Source organism: Lepidochelys kempii, chromosome 1, assembly GCF_965140265.1.
Source record: "Lepidochelys kempii isolate rLepKem1 chromosome 1, rLepKem1.hap2, whole genome shotgun sequence".
Lineage (NCBI taxonomy): Eukaryota > Metazoa > Chordata > Testudines > Cheloniidae > Lepidochelys > Lepidochelys kempii.
The window spans coordinates 295,840,471-295,866,398 of NC_133256.1; positions in this window are offsets into that span (position 1 = coordinate 295,840,471).

The following is a 25,928-nucleotide window of genomic DNA, read 5'->3' on the forward strand; positions in this document are numbered from 1 at the left end:
CTTTAATGTTGGAAAGTACTTTGTTCTGTAGAAGAAAGCATAATCCTAACACGACAATATTAATTCTAAGTAAAGACCCAGTCCTGCAACAGGATATTATGCCGTTTTATTAAGGAGTCCTCCATGTAGAGGTCTTTGGTTGATTAAGATTAATCACAGGAGTCTAGACATCTTTACAGAGGAAGTGGCTGTTCAGATTATGGACCACTACATTCAATAAAGAAACATTGAAAAGATGCAGATATCATCAGCTACTATGTAACTAACTTTTAAAAGCATTTTAGTGAATGCCTTTTTGGGATAATCTTAGTAAGCTTTATCCTTTTTTAAAGGATTTGGAATAATGACTGTTGAATTATTATAATTGGCCATTTCAATCAAGAACTATAAAGGATACAGCTTCCATATAGGATTCTTTGTTACAAAAATCACAAAATGAATGATGCTTGTTCTCATTCCAAAACTGTTTTATGATCAAGAAAATCCAGCTCCTCCCAGTTCATTGTCATGCAGAGAAAGTTTGGGCTAGATTCACGAAGGGTAGGTGTTACGTTGCTGAGTGTCACAGTACCTAGCTATTAAGCATGTAGAAAACCACTGGGATTCACAAACCCTGAGTTAGGAACGTAGAATCCTTATACAGTGAAAGGAGGGAGATGAGCACCTAAGAATGGCTTCACAACAGCCAACACGCTGAGTGGGGAGCTGCCTAAGCTAGCCACAGGGAGATGCCAAGGAGAGGATGTGTCCTAAGCCCTGCCCCCTCAGGGAGTTGAGTGTCTAAATCCTGGCTGGAGGGAGAAACCTACCTCTGCTTGGGATTCTTAGCTGTGAACCCTCTCCTGGAGTCAGGTGCCTACGGCATTTCTTGCAAGAAGCCAGACAGGGGTGGGAAGAGTGAGAATGATTGTCAAGGTTCCTCCCCCACTCTGAACTCTAGGGTGCAGATGTGGGGACCTGCATGAAAAACCTCCTAAGCTTATCTTTACCAGCTTAGGTCAAAACTTCCCCAAGGTACAAAATATTCTACCCTTTGTCCTTGGATTGGCCACTACCACCACCAAACAAATACTGGTTACTGGGGAAGAGCTGTTTGGAAACGTCTTTCCCCCCAAAATACTTCCCAAAACCTTGCACCCCACTTCCTGGACAAGGTTTGGTAAAAAGTCTCACCAATTTGCCTAGGTGACTACAGACCCAGACCCTTGGATCTTAAGAACAATGAACAATCCTCCTAACACTTGCACCCCCCCTTTCCTGGGAAATGTTGGATAAAAAGCCTCACCAATTTGCATAGGTGACCACAGACCCAAACCCTTGGATCTGAGAACAATGAAAAAACATTCAGTTTTCTTACAAGAAGACTTTTAATAGAAATAGAAGTAAATAGAAGTAAAGAAATCAGCCTCTGTAAAATCAGGACGGTAGATACCTTACAGGGTAATTAGATTAAAAAAACAGAGAACCCCTCTAGGCAAAACCTTAAGTTACAAAAAAGATACACAGAAATAGTTATTCTATTCAGCACAATTCTTTTCTCAGCCTTTTAAAGAAATCATAATCTAACACATACCTAGCTAGATTACTTACTAAAAGTTCTAAGACTCCATTCCTGGGGGGGGCACTTTTCTTGACCTGCTGCTCACAAACCGGGTAGAATTAGTGGGGGAAGCAAAAGTGGATGGGAATCTGGGAGGCAGTGACCATGAGTTGGTTGAGTTCAGGATCCTGACGCAGGGAAGAAAGGTAAGCAGCAGGATACGGACCCTGGACTTCAGGAAAGCAGACTTTGACTCCCTCAGGGAACGGATGGCCAGGATCCCCTGGGGGACTAACATGAAGGGGAAAGGAGTCCAGGAGAGCTGGCTGTATTTCAAGGAATCCCTGTTGAGGTTACAGGGACAAACCATCCCGATGAGTCGAAAGAATAGTAAATATGGCAGGCGACCAGCTTGGCTTAATGGTGAAATCCTAGCGGATCTTAAACATAAAAAAGAAGCTTACAAGAAGTGGAAGGTTGGACATATGACCAGGGAAGAGTATAAAAATATTGCTCGGGCATGTAGGAATGATATCAGAAGGGCCAAATCGCACCTGGAGCTGCAGCTAGCCAGAGATGTTAAGAGTAACAAGAAGGGTTTCTTCAGGTATGTTGGCAACAAGAAGAAAGCCAAGGAAAGTGTGGGCCCCTTACTGAATGAGGGAGGCAACCTAGTGACAGAGGATGTGGAAAAAGCTAATGTACTCAATGCTTTTTTTGCCTCTGTTTTCACTAACAAGGTCAGCTCCCAGACTGCTGTGCTGGGCATCACAAAATGGGGAAGAGATGGCCAGCCCTCTGTGGAGATAGAGGTGGTTAGGGACTATTTAGAAAAGCTGGACGTGCACAAGTCCATGGGGCCAGACGAGTTGCATCCAAGAGTGATGAAGGAATTGGCGGCTGTGATTGCAGAGCCATTGGCCATTATCTTTGAAAACTCGTGGCGAACCGGGGAAGTCCCGGATGACTGGAAAAAGGCTAATGTAGTGCCAATCTTTAAAAAAGGGAAGAAGGAGGATCCTGGGAACTACAGGCCAGTCAGCCTCACCTCAGTGCCTGGAAAAATCATGGAGCAGGTCCTCAAAGAATCAATCCTGAAGCACTTGCATGAGAGGAAAGTGATCAGGAACAGCCAGCATGGATTCACCAAGGGAAGGTCATGCCTGACTAATCTAATCGCCTTCTATGATGAGATTACTGGTTCTGTGGATGAAGGGAAAGCAGTGGATGTATTGTTTCTTAGACTTTAGCAAAGCTTTTGACACGGTCTCCCACAGTATTCTTGTCAGCAAGTTAAGGAAGTATGGGCTGGATGAATGCACTATAAGGTGGGTAGAAAGCTGGCTAGATTGTCGGGCTCAACGGGTAGTGATCAATGGCTCCATGTCTAGTTGGCAGCCGGTATCAAGTGGAGTGCCCCAAGGGTCGGTCCTAGGGCCGGTTTTGTTCAATATCTTCATAAATGATCTGGAGGATGGTGTGGATTGCACTCTCAGCAAATTTGTGGATGATACTAAACTGGGAGGAGTGGTAGATACGCTGGAGGGGAGGGATAGGATACAGAAGGACCTAGACAAATTGGAGGATTGGGCCAAAAGAAATCTGATGAGGTTCAATAAGGATAAGTGCAGAGTCCTGCACTTAGGATGGAAGAACCCAATGCACAGCTACAGACTAGGGACCGAATGGCTAGGCAGTAGTTCTGCGGAAAAGGACCTAGGGGTGACAGTGGAGGAGAAGCTGGATATGAGTCAGCAGTGTGCCCTTGTTGCCAAGAAGGCCAATGGCATTTTGGGATGTATAAGTAGGGGCATAGCGAGCAGATCGAGGGACGTGATCGTTCCCGTCTATTCGACATTGGTGAGGCCTCATCTGGAGTACTGTGTCCAGTTTTGGGCCCCACACTACAAGAAGGATGTGGATAAATTGGAGAGAGTCCAGCGAAGGGCAACAAAAATGATTAGGGCTCTGGAACACATGAGTTATGAGGAGAGGCTGAGGGAGCTGGGATTGTTTAGCCTGCAGAAGAGAAGAATGAGGGGGGATTTGATAGCTGCTTTCAACTACCTGAAAGGGGGTTCCAAAGAGGAGGGCTCTAGACTGTTCTCAATGGTAGCAGATGACAGAACGAGGAGTAATGGTCTCAAGTTGCAGTGGGGGAGGTTTAGATTGGATATTAGGAAAAACTTTTTCACTAAGAGGGTGGTGAAACACTGGAATGCGTTACCTAGGGAGGTGGTAGAATCTCCTTCCTTAGAGGTTTTTAAGGTCAGGCTTGACAAAGCCCTGGCTGGGATGATTTAACTGGGAATTGGTCCTGCTTCGAGCAGGGGGTTGGACTAGATGACCTTCTGGGGTCCCTTCCAACCCTGATATTCTATGATTCTATGATTCTATCCCCGGCAAAGACAGCATATAGACAGACAGAGACCCTTTGTTTCTCTCCCTCCTCCCAGCTTTTGAAAGTATCTTGTCTCCTCATTGGTCATTTTGGTCAGGTGCCAGCGAGGTTACTTTTAGCTTCTTAACCCTTTACAGGTGAGAGGAGTTTTCCCCTGGCCAGGAGGGATTTCAAAGGGGTTTACCCTTCCCTTTATATTTATGACAATGACTTTGTAGCCTAATGGGTAGGGCACTTACCTCAGAGGTGGGAGCCCCAGTAGCCAATGACTATTTATTTATTTATCCAAAGTAGAACAGCTTTGCCAGGAGACAATGAGGCACCTTCACATCAGAATATCCCATAGGCCAATGATTAGGGCACTTGCCTGAGAGGTGGCAGCTCCAAGTTCAAATCCCTTTTCAGCAGGCAGATGGGGGACTTGAATGGGAGTAACCCACACCCTGTGCACATACCCTAACCACTGGGCTAAAGGTTATATGGGCGCTCCTCCTGCTGCCTGTTTTGTGTGGAGTTAGGCAGCCTCTGAGTGTGCCTACTGGATAGGGCCCTGCATGTGTTAGGCAGAGGAGCGTCTATTTTCCCCCAGTTGTGAATCATTCTGGGGCTTAAGCCAGCCGGATGGCTAGAGAGGGGCTCCAGTGCACATGCTGAGAGGCAGAAACACAGGCAGCAAGGGAACTTTTACTGCCAGCATTTAGGCTCTGAGCAAGTTTAGGCACCTACAGGATTAGAAGGCAGCTGAGTGAGGGTTCTGTGAATCCAAGTGGTGCCCTTTGTGAATCTAGCCCTTAGTGCTTAACATCGGGGAATCATTCTAGTGTATTAATATCACCCATATATACATAATGGCAGATTTTGCCTCCTGACCTTCATGAAGAGGGGACCCTCTACATGCAGACCTAACTCTTCCAGTGCAGGCAGGGAGACAGTCAGCTCCCTCAGTGGCAATCTGTCCCCCTCCCCAGGACTCCAAGGAAGTTGTTCTCAGGACAGGGATCCACAAGAAGAGAAGGACTGGGACAGGGTAGGGTGGGACCAGAAATTAGGCAGTGCCACTCTGGGAGTGGGCAATAGCCACTAAAAACAGCCAGATGGTAGAATGCATATAAAGTAGAATTCGACTTCTGAAATGCTCCCGGTTTCAATAAGCTACAATAAAGTCATATTGTTAATTTTGGAAAGTGCCCCATTAGCTGATACTGGCATTGGCAGTGCTCCAGAGTTTTTCAATACAGGTATGTTGTCCATCATACCCCACTACCATGGTCACCATTAAGTATTGATTTGCCAACAGTTGCCACACCATGGTATGAGCTACTGCAGTTTTCCAATGCACTTAATGATGGGACATAAAATCAAAGCTATTACATTTACTGCGCAGATTGAAATTTTAATCAAGTAACATCACAACCTCAAGCTATTTTCTTATTTATAGGGTAAAATCAGCATTGCACCCTGACCGCATTACACAGGAGGAAGCTTCCTCAGGCTGGATACTGCTGCATCATTCAACGTGTACTTTGTAGTGTATGGGGTATTCTGTGGGCAGGTCAGAGGGGAAGAGATGTTACTGGAGCACACAAATTAGAGCAACCTTAGGACTACTCTAATTTAGGTGGGGGAATGGAGCATAAAAGTGGCTTAAATGTTCTTTTGCCCTTCACGCTCTAACCTTGTGTTCCAGTTCCTGGTGCAGGAATAACAGAAGATGCTCTCTGTCTCAGTAGGAAGGGGGGTTGACTGGATTTGCAGTTGATGGCCACCCCGAATCTTTGAAAGGTGCTTGGGCGCAGCCAGCCATGCGCCAACCTTGGGAATTTATCTCCCACTCCTTCCCTTCCCCACATTCTGGGGGCAGGGCTTTGGCCACTAACAGGCCAGAGATCATGCCGCAGTTTATGGGAGGGAGGTAGTTGGTTGTCTCCCCTGGCCTTGCCCTTTCAGGAATAAAAGACTCCTTCTGAGTGCTGGGCAGTTTTCAGATCTCTAAGTGCAGAGTCTGTCCTTTTATCTTTTACTAAACAAACCGTGTTTGTTTAGACTTTTAACATCAAAGTCACAACAAAATAGCAGAGTTTTAATGTGGTTACTGTAGTGACATTGAATAAATAGCTCTTTGTCATTAAAAACCTGTGGACCAAAGTCAACCTCTACTTATGCCAGCTGGGGCTGAATTTATTCCTTTTCCTCTTTCCATTGAAAATACTTTTATAATAAATTCTTCAATGGAGCATGACTTTTATGCTTCTGTCTGCCTGAGTTTCAGCACCAATGTTAGGGCGAATGTACTTCACTGTTCTGGCATTTCATGAATTCCCCACTTTCGGATTTTGATTTGTTTGGGAGGGGAAGGGGTTTTCAATCAATCATTCTGTGCAAACTCACTAGTTTTTAATCTAAAGGGTATTTAAAGGACACATGCAGGTTAATGAATAGTGCTGATAAATGTGGCTACTTGATATTGTTGACATATTTGCTCCTGTTCGAAATCTCATGTACTGAAATGAAAACTATGTATCGTTCCTATAATATTATGTTTTCATTTCCTTTAATTGATATCACACAAAATTTATACCACAATCTGAAGCCGGATCTGTGCTCCATATGATGAACCTTCTTAATGTTATGTGCAGAGCTCCATCTTGTGGCTGTTACACATGATAAACTGCATGATGTCAATTGGAAAACTAGTCAGTTTTAGTTTACACTTAGGTTTACACTTAATTGGGGATTGGTCCTGCTTTGAGCAGGGGGTTGGACTAGATGACCTCCTGAGGTCCCTTCCAACTCTGATATTCTATGATTCTATGTCTACACTGCAATTAAAAACCTGCAGCTGGCCTGTGCCAGCTGACTCAGGCTCGGGCTGTGGGGCTGTTTAATTCTGATGCAAGCATTCAGTTTGAGGCTGGAGCCCGGGTTCTAGGACCCTGTGAGGTGAGAGAGTCCCAGAGCCAGGCTGCAGCCAGAGCTGGAATGTCTACACCACGATTAAACAGCCCCAAAGCCCGAGCTTCAGGAACCCAAGTCAGCTGGCACAGGCCAGCCACACGTGACCAACCACAGTGTAGACATACCCATAGTATAAGTGAAATAGTGGACAAATACCTGTATATTACTTTGTCATTTTATTTTATACTTGTCTCTTTTGGTGCTAAGGTTAAATTATACGAATTGTCCAAACACTAAGAAAAATACAGAATTGTAAAGTTTAGAAAGTACTTTGATAATTTACCTAAATCACCAAATAAAATGTAAAGTATATATACACTTACACACACACACGTATATATTATACGCAAACACTAACTGATGTATGGTAAGCACAGAGACTATTTCTGAGGTGCTAGCCTCTTGCTCCCAAAACAGTACTCCAAAAAGGAGACAGGAAGGGATGAGGACTACATGGAGTCACAGCTCCATTGCCCACGTGCAGCCCAGCAGAGCTGACTGGCTACATAAAAAGAGACGAAAGTTGCTCCTCTTAAAGCTATGCTACTTCCAGCACTCTCCCGGCACCGCTTGGGAAATCAAGTGGCTTCATGCCCTCAGACAAGGCCATGGCTAAATGCCACATGTGACCCCTAGTGAATAGGCATCATTTAAAATGCAAGAATATTGTGTGACTACATGTACTTCGTACTTTGGCAAGTCTCTCTCAGGTTTAATTATTTATAATAATTCTTCCTCCTGTCCCAGTAAATGGGCTGCCACATTTTTGTAAAAAGCATGACCTTTTTGTAAGAGGGCACCTCATTACAGTATCACCTATTAAGCCTTTCCTGAGAGAAAGACAGGCTTTTTTCCTATTGCTTATTAGAGATCATATCCTACTCCCATTGAAATCAATAGAAAAAACCCATTGACTTCATTGTGAGCTTGATCTGGCCCTAAATGCACAGGTTCAGCAAGCTCTAATGTGAGTCGAGAGTATAAATGGATTATAAATAAAGAAGATCAATACTAAACCTTCAGAGACATTTGCAACCCCTTTTCTACAGCCACAACAGAAACAAAAAACAATTTGTATGCAGCAGTGTGTGAGTACACACACACACACGTTAACCTAGGAAGGACTGGAGGACTGGGCTCCTCGTATTGAAAATATGGGCCCAGATTCTTTGCTTCATTGATTTTTCCAGTGCAAGTAAAATTAGGGGAAAGACGATCTTGTGGCTAATGGAAAGTGCTAGGATTCAGGACTACTTGGTTCCAGTCCCATCTCTACGACTGATTTGCTGTGTGACCTTGGGAAAGTCGTTTTATATCCCTGCGTCTCAGTTTACCCATTGGGAAAATGGGGACAATAATACTAAACAACCTCCAACGTGGTGAACCCCCCTCCTTATGCAGCTATGAAATATTGACTCTGGTGGAAGTATTAGCATTCATTTCTTATTGTTAGATATGGGGAGGCAGACTGAATGGGAAAAGACTTGCCTTTCACACACTCAACAGCAAATGTCACTCAAGTCACTAGTTAGAATCTGGCAGGTAGGTTGTCTGGGGACTGCTCTAACCAGCACTATCTGGCAACAGTCCCCAAAGGACTGTATGTCAGGTGGGGATAGCTATGGTTTAGAGCCCTTCTTCCCCTCACGCCCACATACTACAGCCATATGCGACAGGTAGTACAGGAGCTGAGTTCACTGCATCTGTGTAAGCTGAGAGCATCTCAACTTGCATGAAGTCACATCTGGCCAGATCAGTCTGTTTTCCAGCCACTTTGTGCCACCAAAGCAGTGCAAAAATAGCACAATGCACCTGAGAATCTGATCCAGAATATTGTAGTTTTACAAGTCACATTTGACTCACCAATACAGCTCCTCCTGCTGGCTGTCCTGGGAATTAACTCAGGGTTGCCAGTGTGCCCTCCTCAGGTGGTGTCTCACCCGTCATCACTCTCGCCTCCACGGCATCCTCTTCTGCACACAGCCCTCTGGCTGTGCCCCACTCAGTTCTCTCCCCCATTCCAGGGGACCCAACAGGCCTCAGTCCAGCCACTTGCCTCTGTGGCAAACTGCAGTCCATGCACTGGCCACTCCACTCAGTGGCAAGTGGGGGGGAGCAAAAGGGGAGGACCTGAGCCCACCTTCTACTCCAGGTGGCCATCAACTGCTGGGGTGGCCATGTACTGCCCCTCCTCCTACTCCACTGTCTGTTTCCCTGGGCCACTTCCCGGCAGCCCTAGCACCTTCTCCGCCCTTGTACCAGGGCCTCAGTCTGGCAGCCATCAGGCTGGAGCTCTCCCCTGACCCTGCCGAGCACTGCTCTGTCCGTGGTGCTATCTCTCTCAACCCTTCTACAGGGCAGCCAGTCCTCCTCCCTTGGCCTTCTTATATGGGCCAGGCTGGCCGCTTCACTAAGCCTTCTCCCTATTGGCTGGCTCAATACGCCCTCTTCTAATTGGCTGGTTTCTCCGCAGCCTCCCCAAGGCTGCTTTAACCCTTCTTCCGCCTGTGTGGGCAGCCACCCCACTATATGTAGGGACAGGACACAATAAGCCAGATCTTAGGTTCTGCAGAGAATATCTTTAGTATGTTAATGTGAGGGTGGGAGTACATGCACATGTGTGTTAATTTTTTTATGTGGCTTTATCTAACTTAAAGCCTATAATATCCAAGATGAGCTTTTAAACACAGTGGAGGGGTTTTTTTTCACTCCATAGATCTTGAATGTTTTTAGCCTAGCTTCTCAATTTTATTTAAGGGGTTGAACAAAAAACTCTTTATACTTTATTTACCTAAGTTCTAAAGTGTAGAGTTGTTATTATTTATTATTTGTATTACGGTAGTGCCTGGGAGCCCCAGTCACGGGCCAGGACCTTATGTGGCAAGGTGCTATAGAAACACACAATAAAAGGATGGTCTCCGGCTCAAGAAGTTTACAATCTAAGCAAAGAGTATTTTTCATTTATTCATTTCTAGATTTTAAAGCCATAAGGAACTATTGTGATCATCTAGTCTGACCTCCTGTGTGACACAGGCCAAAACTAATTCCTAGAGAATATCTTTTAGAAAAACATCCTATCTTGTCAGTGAGGACTCTTGATAAATTGTTCCTGTGGTTAATTACTCACATTGTTAACAGTGTACACCTCATTTCCAGTCTAAATTAGTCTAGCTTCAACTTCTAGCCTCTGGATCCTGTTATACCTTTCTCCGCTAGAGTGAAGAGACCATTATTAAATATTTGTTCCCATGTTGGTGCTTATAGCGTTACTGTCCTACAAGCATCTTCTGTATTCTCATGTCTTTTTTAAAAAAATCCAAATCTCCTTTATAGTCTTATTTAAAGGTTCTCCCTGGAAAGAAGACTGTCTCCCTAAAGTAGTGTCCAGTTAACAAAACAAAACACAAACGAAAAAAACCAACCCAAAAGATTCTCAAATATTTTAACAATTTAATTCTTAAGTTAAAAACCATCAGAGAACATTAAAAAAGGAATAGGTAGCAGAAAAATAAAGATCACTTGGGTTGAGAAATCCTAACTCATAAATGGGATTGTTTCAAACAGGACTGTGTATGCCATAAACAACAACGTCACAGTAGAGATGTTGCTGTAATCTACCTTTGGAGTATTTCCAAGACTTCTCTACAGTTTTGTTTGACCTTTATAAATAAATGACACCACTTTCCACTTGCATTCCAGCAAAGGATACCAAAGCATTTGTTAAAAATTAACTCTCACAACATAGTAGTTTACTTAGTCCCATTTTATAGATGAGGAAATTGAGCCATGACAAGTTGAAAGCCAGATTCTGATACCCCTTCTCAGGTTGTGTAGTACTTTACTGACTTGGCTCATATAAAAATACTACTCATTGTGAATAAGGGTGGCAGAATTTGGCCCTAAATGACTTGTTCTAGATCACACAGTTGCAAACCTGGGAAAAGGTCCGGTTTCCTGACTGCCTGCCCATAACCTCACTTGTAGGCCGGCTTTGCTCTTTTCTGGTACGTCTCCACATTTTCTTGCGCCTTTGTGATTCTCAAGATGGACCTCACTGTACATGTGAATTAAACAAGCAGGAACTCATTTTATCCCATGTCTTAATTAGTGAGGCTCTCTTACTGGTGTGCTTTGGACACAAGCCAAACTAATCACAGAGAGAGTAGGATTCTGCTGTTAAAAAGAGCTATTTCCTGGAAATATTAGCTTCAGTTCAGACAGACAAGCGACAGTGATAATGGCAGTCAGGAGGGGAAAAAGAACCACCCTCTGCATTTCATTCAACAGAAGCGTTATCTGATGTGGGCGAAATATTTGACATTGAATCATCTCATATAAATAAGGTGGTTTTCTTTTGCACAATGAGATTTATTTTACATGTCCATGACTTGAGAGGTTCTTATTGGTTTTGTTTATCCTGGCTGTGGAGAAAGGCGTCTGTGCTCTGTTTCTGATACATTTCGCCTTGTGTTCAGTTATGACAGATATGCCTTTGAATCTGGTTTATAAAAATACTGTAGCACCAAAGCGAAGCATTCTGGCCATATTTATGTCTGTATTCTGTCCTTAAACATGAACAGCTGTGCATACATCAAGCTGTCTCATATTTGATTCTGCACAGCAGTCCAGAACCTTTTTCTTTGTAATACACAAACATTTCCTTTTTTGTGGCTCATCGCTGTTCCCACAATATGAGTTTTTTAGCCCATATGTATTTTTTCAAAGCTTATTTGTACAATTAAAAAAATACCACGGGGAGAGTTCAAGCTGTAAGGGGGATAACTCTATAGGGGTTACTAAGAGGGGTATTACAGAGTGGGTGAAATAAAATAAGTTATTTATTTCATGCAACCCATTTATTTCATGCAAACCATTGTTGTTTTATTCTGGAAAAAAAATCCTGAATTTACAAATACTGAAAGGCTCTTTTTGAAAGGGTCTAATTTACAATTTTTTTAGTCTGATTTACACAAGGAAGGGACAGTCAAAGAAAGTTTGTGAATTTTCCATATGCAAAAAACTACAGTGATTTCTGGTAGTAGTGTCTATTGATGCCTGATGGGACGAAACCATATTTGCATTTGAGTCATCTCTTGCATAGTTCATTGATTATGAAAATGACATTCAGGGCCATTTTATCGTCCTGAATTGTTTGATGTTCCTCTAAAACTAGAAATCATTAAAACTAACTGTCTGGTACACAAATTGGAATTTATGCTCATAAAATCCAAGGCAGAACGTTTTTATTGTTTTCCTTTGTTTTGTTTTGAAATGCCTTGCAGAAAAGGTTCTCTGTAAGGTCTATTTAACACTTCATGAAAAGAAAACAGAAGCCCCAGTTGTTCTTTTGAACATCTAGGAAGGCCTCCATCTTATTTGAACATCAAAAGCTGCTATTGGTATCACCTTTAACCAATGTTTGATAGTATTTAGCAAGGGCCCTTTTTCCTTCTATTATCATCTTCTTCTTCTGTCTTACATTTATTATTCTTTTTGCAATAACAATTTGCATTAACTCCAACTGTCCCTCAATTTAATTCCTGCTTGTAACATGTGAGATAAAGAAGAAAATTAGTGCAATTTTCACACTTTACCCCTCAAAGTAGTAACATGAGGTGTTCGGCCTTATACTGCAGGTAACTTTGAGAGGAAGGTGGTTCATAAGAACATAAGAATGGCCATACTGGATGAGACCAATGGTCCATCTAACCCAGTATCCTGTCTTCTGACCGTGGCTAAAGCCAGGTGCTTCAGCAGGAATGAACAGAACAGGTAATCATCAAGTGATCCATCCCTTGTTGCCCATTCCCAGCTTCTGACAAACAGAGGCTAGGGACACCATCCCTGCCCATCCTGACTAATAACCATTGATGGATCTATCCTCCAAGAACTTATCTAGTTCTTTTTTGAACCCTGGTATAGTCTTGGCCTTCACAACAACCTCTGGCAAAGAGTTCCTCAGGTTCACTGTGCATTGTGTGTGAAGAAAAACCTATGCCTATTAATTTCATTTGGTGACTCCTAGTTCTTGTGTGATGAGAAGGAGTAAATAATACTTCCTTAATTATTTTCCCCACACCAAACATGATTTTATAGACCTCTATCATATTCCCCTTCAGTCGTCTCTCTTCCAAGCTGAAAAGTCCCAGTCTGATTGATCTCGCCTCTTATGATTATACCCCTAATCATTTTTGTGGCCCTTTTCTGTACCTTTTCCAATTCCAATATATCTTTTTTGAGATGGGGTGACCAGATCTGCACGCAATATTCAAGATGTGGTCATACCATGGATTTATATAGAAGCAATATGATATTATCTGTCTGATTATCTAACCCTTTCTTGATGATTCCCAACATTCTGTTCGCTTTTTTTGACTGATGCTGCACATTGAGTGGATGTTTTCAGAGAACTATCCACAATGACTCCAAGATGTCTTTCTTGAGTGATAACAGCAAGTTCAGTGAGATCCCGTTGTAATGCTTCTCAGTCTGCTTTGGACTTAATTATATTGAGTAATTTTGTATCATCTGCAAATTTTGCCACCTCACTGTTTACCCCTTTTTCCAGATTCTTTATGAATATGTTGAATAGTACTGGTCCCAGTAAAGATCCCTCAGGGACACCTCTATCCATTCTGAAAACTGACCATTTATTCCTACCCTTTGTTTCCTATCTTTTAAAGGAGGTAGAAAAGAGTGATGTGAAAGACAGACTGCTTTTCACTAACTTCCCATTCTTCATGTCAGGATTAGAAATGCACAAACACTTCTTGTTTTAGGGTCAGTTTGTGCGTTTGGCAGTGTATTTGTGAATAAATGCTCTGAGGGATTATTTGGAGAAGGATCTATGAGAATGTAGTGAGGCAGACATAAAATTAAAGCGGGAAAAGCTCGTCTGAAACACCGCTCCCGCAGCAATGCATTTGTCTGGCCAGTTGGAACCAGTGTTGCTACACATGAAATTCATGCTTCAGAATATTTCCAACATGGACAAGAAACCATAGCTGTCATTCTTAATGTTAATATGCTTAATATTAACTCACGCACCTCTCTAAGCAGAGACAAAAAGAGGACTTTAACCTTGGTGAAGGAAAGACATTTGCAGCCTGCCCACCTAGCCTGACACGCACCAGTGAAACAGAAAACTAGCTTTAGTATTAGTGCAGTGTTATTATTGCCATAATAAAACAATAGGGTACAAATTACTCCCATCCAAGGATCTCGCACTTGGAATGAAATTGTCATCTAGAGGAGCGTGTGAGCATTGCACGCTATCTTGCATTGCAGGCCATGATAATCCATTCAAACAAGACTTATGCTTTGCCAAATGAAGGAAGATTTTTTCTCATTGAAATAATTTTTCTTTTTTGAAGATGGCAGATCCCTCAAATCTTTTAAGTTTTTCTTCTTAAATACACTACAGTAATGACCTAAAGCATTTTAACTTTCTGGCACCAGACATGTACACACAATGCCCTCTGAAGTCAATGGCATTTTCATGTGCCTATTTAAGGGAAGACTTTGGCACAATACTGTAAGATATAAAACCAAATTTGCAGCTGGTGTAAGCTTTAGTGTAACTTTAATAGGGCTGTGCCCATTTACACTAGGTCTGAGCATGGCCAATAGTGATTTGAACCACCACTGTCTAATGCAACAGAAGGCTTTTAGGCCCTGATCCCACAGTTGGCTCCACACAGATGGACCCAGATGCCTGCATGGAATCTCGCTGCAGTTCATGAAGCTTCATGTAGGTGCAGATCCAATTTCATGATCAAGGCCTAAGGTTGTAAATTGTTTGTATCAGGCAATGGGTCTTCCTCTGTTGGTTTATTCAGCACAGAGCACATAGCTGAGGCTCAGTGAATAAATAAATAATACTAATTCAGGGTTTTTTTTAAAAAGGCTGAGCTTTTTGCTCATTGCCTGAGAGTTCTGAGATGCCTGTAGCCCCTCCCCCAAGGTGTGGCTTTAGCCTCCTCCTTGGTGCTTGCCAGTCGGAGTGGCTTCTTTCCCTCCTTGCCTAAGTTAGGTCCTGGGAACAGTTGCCAACTTTCAGGCAGTAAATAAGCACCCAGACTTTCACAATAAGCCAAAAATCAAGCTAATCCCATTTCAAAACAATGCCAAAACAAGCCAGTCCCTAAGAACTCCAACACTCTATGTGACTAGATCCCCCTGGCGTGCAGTCTGGGACTGTGTAGGTCTGCTGTGCACCCTTAACTCTCTCCCGCCCTTGCTCCGCTTGCCCCTTGCCCTGCATGCCAGGAGCTGATCAAAAAAATGAAGCAACAAGTTACAAGCCAAAAACTAGTCAACAAGCAACTCACAAACCAATTAAGCCAAAACCAAGCCCAATTATTTCTGCGTTTTTGGCATATCTGGTCCTGGGGTATCTGTTGTGACGCCTGGTGCCTCCACCTACAGTGACTCCTCATTGTTCATGGGACTCAAGGGTGCTTTCCCCTTGGAAAATAACTCACTACTAATCTTAAAAAATAGTATAAACCAGTACACAAGAAATAGAATACACTAATATAAGCCCAACAAAGGAAATGCCACATTCCAAAATAACCCTATAACAAAGGGACAGTGGCTCTAGGGAATAAAAGGGTTAAGGTTCATTTAAAAATGCTAAAAACATTAATAATACAACAAACTCCCCATCTCCCAACATTAACAATTGTATTCTACTGCTCTCCCTGTGACTGGGCACTCACTGAAATTATCAAGTTCGCTATCTCTCAAGAAACAGTGCACCGGCTTGTTTGGTTCAACTAAGAATTCATATTTTGTTTAACAGCAAAGCTCTGAAATCTACTTATGATAAAACAAAGAAGTTGGTAAGTGTACTGAGTAAAGATAGTGGAAACAATTGGTTATAAATAAAACAAAGTTATAACATGCTTTTAAGAGACTAAATCTAATTTTAGCAGGCTACATGCCTTTGTCTCAAACAGTTTCTCACCCTCAGTGTCCTGTTCAGAGCTTTCTGATATTTGGTCTAATCAGGCTCCAGGTTTTTCATGAATCACTTCTTCCACCAAGAGTATTCCTCAGTGAAATGCTTAACCAGAGTGTCTTTTTGCTTCGCCTTATATTTTCCAGAACTCAGTGTCTTTGTTTTCTGGGGTTTAGACTCCAGTGTCTGCTCATGCTGATTTCACATTCCCCCAGTCAACCTGGTGTTTCCTGTTGACTTAATGCAAATGCACTCCCATTGTATTTGGCTTATCCTGCTTAATTTACATCAGTGATCTAGGCAGACAGGTAAATCAGCATTTCTTTGTCTGGGAAAAATCTTGTTTAATCAACCCTTCTTGGTTTTATGGTTTAAACATATTTTTAATAAATACATACGACCTCTTGCATGACACCCATACATACATCTCACAATGCTTAGGATGAGCAGTATGATTATAGGCTTTTGGTTTGATATTTTACATGATATTCTTCATAGATAAATAGCATGGCAGCAGTGTGTTAGTTGTAATGTATTTCTCAGGCCTGACAAGAGTTGCTGACACGGAGTAGTGAACCACCAGTGGGCTGCTGTGTCACAGGGCTTACACAGGAAAAATTAGAAGACCAAATTCTACGTAGATATATAAGTGCAACTCACATTGAAGTGTAAATTTCATGTGAATTTCTGATGACAGACTACAGCTGTCTCTGAGAAACAAGCGACCATAGTACCCAGCATGCCATGCTGCTCATTGTCTAATCAAATAAAAAAACAGCTGCCTTTTTTTCATACCTAGATCAGTTAGGGATGTAAGGGAAGCAGCATATTTTTGACTAATGTGCACCTTTGTTGTATCCCTTTTTATACACAGAATGAGGGACTCTCACTTGGGAAGCAGTGACTCTGAAAAAGCCTTAAGGTCCATGTGGGATAATCAGCTGAACATGAACTCCAGTGTGACCCTGTAGCTAAAAGGGCTATTGCCATCTTTGGATGTATAAATGGGAATATGAAGTAGGAGTAGAGGGGTTATATTATCTGTATTAGGCACTGGTGCAACTGCTACTGGAATACTGTCCACAGTTGAAGAAGGATGCTGAAAAATTGTTCAGAGGAGAGCCACGATAAAGATTAAAGGATTGGAAAACATGCCTGATCATGAGAGAGTTCAGGAGCTCAATCTATTTAGTTTACTAAAAAGAAGGTTAAGAGGTACTTGAGCACAATCTATAAGTACCTACATGGGAAACATACATTTGGTAATAGCGGGATCTTCAACCTAGCAAACAAATGTAATACAAGACCCAATGGCTGGAAGCTGAATGTAGACAAATTTAGATTGTAAATAAGGTGCACATTTTTAAGAGTGAGAGTAATTAACCATTGGAACAACTTACCAAGGGTGTGGTGGATTCTCCATCCCTGGAAAGTTTTAAATCAAGATTGGATGTTTTTCTAAAAGCTATTCTCTCACTTGAACAGGAATTCATTTCGGAAAGCCCAATAGCCTATGTCAGTGGTTCTCAAACTGTGGGTCATGACCCCATTTTAATGGAGTCACCAGGGCTGGCTTAGACTTGCTGGGGCCCAGGGCTGAAGCCAAAACCCCACCACCCGAGGCCAAAGCCCGAGGGCTGGGTGGCAGGGCTCATGTTACAGCCCCCCTGCCTTGGGCTTCGGCTTTGGCCCTTCCCTGTGGAGGTAGGGAGATGGGAGCTTAGGTGGGCTCAGGCTTCTGTCCCTTCTCCTGGGTTGTGTATTAATTTTTGTGGTCAGAAGGGGGTCGCAGTGCAATGACGTTTGAGAACTCCTGGCCTATATTATGCATGAGGTCAGACTAGATTTTTATTAGTAGTATTTATCATTTGTATTATTGTAGTGCCTATAAGTCTCAGTCATGGATCAGGACCCCATTGTGCTAGGCGCTGTACAAACACAGAACAAAAAGACTGACGATCACAACGATCCCTTCTGGCTTAATAATCTATGAATCTATATGTGTACTTACTCACCATGGTATGTCATTCTGTGGAGAACCAGGTCTCAATCACAATACTCCCACAATAATGATTCGTGCCAGAAGGAAATGTCCAGGTTATCTGATTGCAGGTCATTGACATTAATTAGAAACAGTCCTTCCTAATTAAAGACAAACTTACTGCAAAAATTCATGACAATTATTACAATAATTACATACAATAATGGAAAATTTGCAAGTCTCACTTAAACTGGGCAACACGCACATATAAAATATTTTGCTAAACTAACTGCATTTCATGAAGCAATTCAGTTCTGCTATGTAAAATTGTGCCAAGCAAACAACAGCCGTTTAGGTCCTTTTGAAGACCAGAAGGAGCTGTCTGCCTTCGAGCCTATTCAGAAACAATAAAGTAAAGGAAACATGAGAGGCCTTTTAAAACCTCAGATTAATGATTTCTGTATATGCTTTAGGATCCCATTATTATTAGCATTACAGCAACACCGAGATTAGTGGTCCCAAACTGGGGGTTAGTCACCTAGGGGGACATGGAGGAGCATTTGGAGGGGCATGCAGAAGGGCCTGGGCCAGCCCCCACAGGGGGTGGGGAGGTAGCATCATGCTTCTAGCCTCACTCTGCCCCCAGACCAGCTCCTCCCCCAGCCTCGCTTCTCCCTCCGCCCCATTTAGCTCCCAGTCCCGCTCCGCCTCCAGCACTTGACCAGCTCCCATGGGGGATGAGGAGGGAGCACCACGCTTGCAACCCCACTCTGCCCCCAGATCAGCTCTGCCCCAAGCCCATTCAGCCCCCCCTCCTACGCCACCTCCAGGCCCAGCTCTGCCTCCAGACCAGATCCGCCCCCCAGTCCCACTCCACCCCCATGCCCACTCCTCCCTCAGCCCCAGCTCCACTCTGCCCACTGCTCCAGCTCCAGCCCAGCTCTGCCTTCATTCCCTCTCTTCCCCCAGAGCAGCTCTGCCTCTAGCCCCAGTGCCTCCCCCAATCTCAGTTCTGTCCCCAGCTCCGCTTCAGCCCAAGCTCTGCTGCTGAGGAAGACTTGGCTGTGCAGTAACAGCATGGGCGCGGCATGCACAGATTCTGTTCACGGTAAGTGGTGGGGAGCTGCGCTCAGGGCTCCAGTATGCTAAACACTGTGCAAACACTCAGCTGGAGACAGTTTCTGTTCAGAAAACACTCAAGATAGACAAAGGGTGGGGGTGGAAACAGAGATCCAGCAAGCTGGTGACTTTCCCAAGTTTCCACGGCCAGTCAATGGCTGAGCTGGGAATAGAATCTGTGTCTTTTTGACTCCCAGTGCCCTATCTACTGGATCATGCTGCCTCCCTTTGGGATGAAAGGCAATTTATAAATGTAAGCTATGGCTAACGGTGAAAACAGGGAATCGTAAGTAGACCTCTGTCATGCTGTCTGGAGTAGGTCATGAGCACGAATGCCAACTGCAGGGCAGACTGTGAAGGGCAGAGCACAAACCCCAAACTGGTTGTGAGTTCTATACTTTTCACTAACCAAGTATTCAGTGTGAACTCCTCTATAACAGCCTTAACATAGAGTCACAAGCAGCCCCCAGGGGTACTCTGATCTATCCTGTCATTTGGGCAACCTACCTTGTGATAGCTGGCCCCCTAACACTAAAAATCACAACAATATTCAGATTATGCCCAGTCCCAAGGGACCAGTCACTTACTCCAGGTCCATTGTAGCTCAGATCTCACACCAATGACAATGCCTGTAGCCAATCCTATAATAAACAAACTAAAGAGTTATTACCTAGGAAAAAGAAATGAGAGTTATTTACAGCATTAAAGCAGATAAACACACACACACGAGTTACAGTCTGAGGTTCCAAAAGGTAATAGAAGCTGCTGTAATGTGCAAGGTGTATAAATCCTCTAAGGCTAAACCAGGCCAAACAGCTGGGTGATCCCTTGCTTATCCTTACAAATCGTCGCTCCTCAGAGTTCAAGCAGCATAGACACACTGGTCGTTCTTCTTATTCCCTGTCCCCAGAGTTCAAGCTGATGGAATGAGTCCACCTGCACATCTCTTCATAGGTGTGTGGGGAGCAATTGGCAAAGTCTTTTGTCCTATGATGTTCCACTATGCCTTGTCTGGTGTCTATGGGCTTTCTTTTGTTGGAGCGGAGATGATGCCTCGCGTGGAAAACTAGTCTTTCACACTTGGTAATGCTTCTCTCCTGACTGTGGGGGTTCACAGTTTCAGAGCAAACACGTGAATATTACCTTATAACATGCATGCAGCGACTCACAAGCATTTCATAAAGTCTAAATGCGAAACACATTTTTTTACAAATCTAATACCTATTTTAACACTACTAGCATACAGGTGTGGCAGACTGGTTCCCAGCTATGCATTTGTCACTATTCAGTGAGGCTTAGGGGCCCTGGCCTTGATCTGCCAGTGTGACAACCACCCAATTATTTAGTGAAATATGGCTTTATCAATCTGAACCAAGTCTATATAGGCCCAAACACTTAGCCTGCTTATGGCATTAAGGCCAAAACCAACAGATACGTAAGAATTTCCTCGTGACGGTGGCCCAAGAGCGTTTAAGCAGAGAGACTCCACACCCATTCAGGCTCTATGAAGGTGAGCTTTGCGTCGAGTCTTCCAGCGCACCACATGCCTACAGTGGTGCACATACCATACCCCACATGGCCCAGCTCTGGCATGGAGAGCAGTACGTACTGAATAGTTGCTGACTCCCAGAATTCCACTGGGAACCTCACAGTGCCAATCTAATTAACCTGGCACGTGCTCCTATGCAATGCTCATGGGTGCCAGTACAAAACCCCGATGCAGACAGTCAATTAGATCGCCAAGAAACCACATGAGGCCCAGCTGTGCAGATGCCCTAGCCCTTCCTTTCATTTTGGAGCTTGAAATTCTACCCCTTCTGGTCTTCTTTTTGTACAGTCTGTGCTCATGTTCTCAGGCTTCGGATGACTGTAAATAACTACAGCTCTCTGCCGTCTAAAGCCTTAATAACAATAGTAAACACTATAAAGAGGTGATTTAGTGAGAAGAAACCTGACTAATAGCGTACTCTATTTCATTTAAAGCAGTTGTGCTGTTTCATCACATCACTCCCTCCTCATTGTATCATCCGTAAAGACATCTGTATGTTAAAAGCCACGTCACTAATGCTCTGTAGGTGCATTTCAGACAATGAAAGTCTTAGTTTGAAAGACATCTTCAGTTTCAGAGAAGTTACAATAGAGTTCTGGTGGGTTTTAAGGCAGAGGAAATTTGTGGTTTTGAATAATATCAAGTGGCACCAGCTCCTCTCGACATGGATTCCATGGGAAATTTTATTAACAGAGTTGGGAAATAAAATCTGACCCCAAATTTTTCTATCATAGCACTTTCAGATATGAATCCTTTGGCTGCAGCATGAGGCCTGTCTGCTAAGCATTCATAAGCAGAGCTGACACAAAGAGATTATAGTAAGGAACCCAGGCAGACTTGGCACGTTAGTTAAAAGCACACAGAAGGGGCTGTTTGGCCATTACAAATCTGTTTTACTGTGCAGTGCACCATACAATGCTTCTGAAAAGAAAACACTTAATATCTGGGGGGCACTGGGTTCTTTCCAGTAGGCAACTGTGATCACTGCATCCGCAACAGCAAAGTTGGCAGACCAGCAAGAGAAGTCAGCAGCATCATGTTAAATTAGTCTCCATTTGGACCTGGGCATTGGAGGAGAATAACTGTACAGATGTAAGACCTTGAAACTAGAGAGGCATTGACCTGAGTGTTTACTGATACAGTCCCCTTAGTTATTCTTGGAGCTGCAAAGAATTAACACTGCATCAATGCAGAAATATGGCATGAAGCTCCCCAAGTTACTGAGTATTTAGGAACACTTTGTTCACATTTACCCAGCAAAAGTTTGAAATCAGAAACCGACTGCTTGAACTGGTATAGCCAGGGAGTGAATTTCTCAAGCATCTTCAGAGCTAGGGCCAGTTTTCTAAATTTGGTGTAATAAAAAAGGCCATAGGGCAGCTTTGAAATCAAAGGGTTTGAACAGGGAAATTAGCTGAAAAGATGCAAGTGTTATGTTAAATGTTTTCCTTTTTAGTGCCAAATTTTGTATAATATTTGGGAGATGAGAGAATATCTGATACACAGTTTGGAAAAGTCCTTCAACAACACAGTGGAAATATAACAACTCTAAAATTGTACCTATCTTTTTTAGTTCCAGCACTCAAATATTTGTTCACCTTGTGGGGTCACAAACAGCACCACTGGTACTGACATTTGAAACAATTCCTCCCTCAACAGCTGTTTTTTTCAAAAACAGATTGGGACCATACCCTGAATTCCAGAAGTATTGCAGCTGTAACTCTAATGTCCCACATGAGGATGACAAAATTATTCTAGGAGCACTTTCATTTCCACTAGCAACACATTCAGAGACTCCAAACAATCTTCTAAATTCTGCTGACATGACATATTTGAAGTATATTTTTAATAGTTTATTAACTATTGTAGGTTCAAAAGAGAAAGTCTATAAAATGGTGGTCAGTCCAGTTTTAATGCATGGTGCTGAGTTTTGGGCAACAAAGAAGAAACATGAAAATACATTTACATATAAGGCAAACAAAGCCATCTATCGAACTAACAGAGGAAGGTGCTTAGTGAGTTCACTGGGGGACAGAATCTGCACACCAGGACACCTTCCTGGCTCCTGAGGGAGAGACAATGGACTTTGGGTAATATAAGAGGAGCAAAGGAACATTTTAGGGTTCCATCTGTTATGGAGCAGAAAGAACAGCACCCTATGAGCCTGTGAAGGTCGGATCCTCTTGGTCTGAAGGGCAGGAGCTGCTCACAATTTGCTGTAAGTGAGAAACTGTTGTATGCAAAGACATAAGGTGCCAGAATTAAGTTTTCATCACTAGAAAGTGTGTTTTGTTTGTAACAAGACGTCTCTTTTTCTCTTGCTTAGTATCACTTAAATCTTTGTTCGTTATTAATAAAGGCCAACTTGTTTTACTACAAAACCATCTCAGTGCTGTGAAGTGAGAGTCTCCAGCTGACATACCAGGCTGGTGTGTACTCTGTCTCTTTGGAGACAGTGAACTTAATTTCTGACTGACACAATGAGAGGGACTGGACACTGTAGGGAGATGTCTCTGGGAACTTGGGAACTCAGGTTCACTGATTATTACCTGAAAGGCAAGGTTTAGATTGGCACGGTGGAAGCGTTTGCTGGCAAGGCAGACAGGCTGGTGTGTCAGAGAGCTGACACTCAATTTAGCAGCAGTGAAGCTCTCGCTGAGGCAGAGCGGTAACACAGTGGCTTACAATTTTGGGTGTCCTGAGCAGAGTGTCTCGGGGCGTAATCTAGTGCAGGATTTACACACAACTTGCTGGTTGATGGAGGTTCACACTTCAAGCACTGGTAAAACTAGATTTTGAAGTCATTCTGAGTGAGAAGGCTGGGAACAGTCTAAAAAGGTCACTGTTTGTTGTTTTCTGTTTATTTTGAGTTAGGAAATAGAACAAAGCAACAGTAAAACATTTATGAAATTAGGAACAGCCAGATTGTTGGCTGAAAGAAAGAAAAGAACATGAACCCCAGAGATGGGAGGCTGAAATGAGAGCCACAGAGCCGGATGCAGAAAAATAACAAGCAGCCCACTAATGGACCATGGCACTGAAAGAGAAGGAAGCCCAAGGAAAAGAGAAGGGAAAGCAGCATAACCTGAGGGGGAGGGATAGCCCAGTGGTTTGAGCATTGGCCTGCTAAACCCAGCATTGTGAGTTCAATCCTTGAGGGGGCCATTTAGGGATCTGGGGCAAAAATTGGGGATTGGTTCTGCTTTGAGCAAGAGGGGGTTGGACTAGATGACCTCCTGAGGTCCCTTCCAACCCTGATATTGTATGAAAAGCATGGACAGATCTGACAGCTCCCAGGCATTCCCTGGCTCATGGAACATCCAGTTGGTTCAAGCTATGCCCAGCATACAAAGAAAGAGTCTGTGATTCGCATAAAATTCCAGAAGACAAGAAAGTGCTCATACTGGTTGCAAAGTTCTCAGGTAAAGCATTAACCACATTGGGAAGACAGAAGCAGTTAAGGGGGGGCGGGGGAAGACATTCCCAGCCTAGCCTAGAAAATTGAGGCAATGTGTCTCCAGGGACAAAGAGGGAGCTGCCCTTCCCAGTGGCTCTCAGAGCTGACAGCAGGCAGGAATGTGCAGCAGAACAGAGAGCAGACCCATCTCTAAAACGCATCGGGGAATCATCTTTGATGGTTTCCCAGTTAGGGGAAACAGGGAAAGGTTTTTTGGAAGAAGGGGGATGATTGTGCAGGGAACCTCCTGTGTGGGAAGATAGAGGCCCTGGAAGCCTTACAAACAACTTCGTGTGCCTGTTAAACATCACTGGAAGGTAATGAAGTGACCCCTGTGACTATCCTTTTGTGGGTCACTAAGGGACTCAGAGGACTTATGAAAGGTTACAAAGGGATTGTTGTTGGCCAGATATGCAGGTCCTGTGAGAGAAGCAGAAGAGGCCATCAAGATCTCACAAAGCTCCCATCAGCCTGTACCTGTAGTCAAGGAAGCATTTTTAGGGTGGCAATGGATATTGTGGTATCACTGCTTCAGCCAACCCAGAGGGTGTCTAAATATGGATTTATTCTTTGGCACCCAAGTCTACACATTTTGGCTCTGTTTCTAAGCAGTCTTCTTCATTATCCAGAGAGGCAGAAACACAGGAAGCAAGGCTGAGCCAGCTGCTGAAGTAGCTATGGGAAAACAACAAGGTCAAGTGCAGGAAAACCAACCAGAGTGAACTGCTGGGAAAGAGGAGGAAAACACACAGAGTCTGGAGGCGTCAGACAGAACAGAGGAGTTAGGCACAGTGGAGTTCACATATGAACCACGGGGAGGGGAAAATGTAAAGCAGAACTAAATTTGTGGAAGGTTAAAAAATAAGAGAAGTAACAATTAAAAGTTGCAGAAGCTGGATTTGGGAGAAATGTAGGATTTAAGACATGAAAGTATTTAGAAGGAAACACTATCTTGGTTAACGTGACGAAGTACTGAAAGAAAATCTACAGTAAATCAGCCAGTAATTCTGGTAGGGTTTGTCTAGTGTCAGATTCAGTTTTAAATGAGCTGGCCGAGGAACTCTCTGGACGGTTAATGTTGATTTTTAATAACTCTTGGACAGCTGGGAACATTCCAGAGGACTGAAAGAAAGCCAGTGTTGTACCAATATTTAAAAAAGGTAAATGGGGTGACCCAAGTAACTTAGGCCTGTGAACCTAACATCACTCCCAGGCAAAATAATGGAACAGCTTATATGTGACTCAGAAAGAAAGAAAGGACGGTAATATAATTAATTCCAATCAACATGGGGGAATGTAAAATAGATCTTACCAAACTAACTTGATATCATTTTTGATGAGATTAAAAGGTTGGTTGATAAAGGTAGTGGTATTGATATAATATGCTTAGACTTCTATGAGGCATTTGACTTGGTACTGCATAACATTTTGATTAAGAAACTAGAACAATACAAATCAAAATGGTCTACATAAAATGGATTAAAAATTAGCTAACAGAGAGGTCTCAAAATATAACTGCCAATAGGGAATCGTTGAGTGTGTGTGTTTCCAGTGGAGTCTTGCACCGATCAGTTCTTGGTCCTACACTATTTAATATTTTTATCAACAACATAGAAGAAAACTTAAAGTCCTAACTGATCAAATGTGCAAATAGCACAACAATTGGAGGAGTGCTAAATTATAAATAGGACAGATCACTAATACAGAGTGATGTGGATTGATTGGTAAACTGAGCACAGGCAAACAATATACATTTTAAAAAGGCTAAATGTAAATGTATACTTCTAGGAACAAAGAACACAGACAATATTTACAGTGTGGGGGAATCTATCCTGGGAAGCAGTGTGTCTAAAAGAAATTAAGGGCCATGAGGGATAATCAGCTGAACATGAGCATCCAGTATGACACTGTAGCTAAAAGAAGAATTGGGATCCTTGGATATATAAATAGGGGAATCTCGAGTA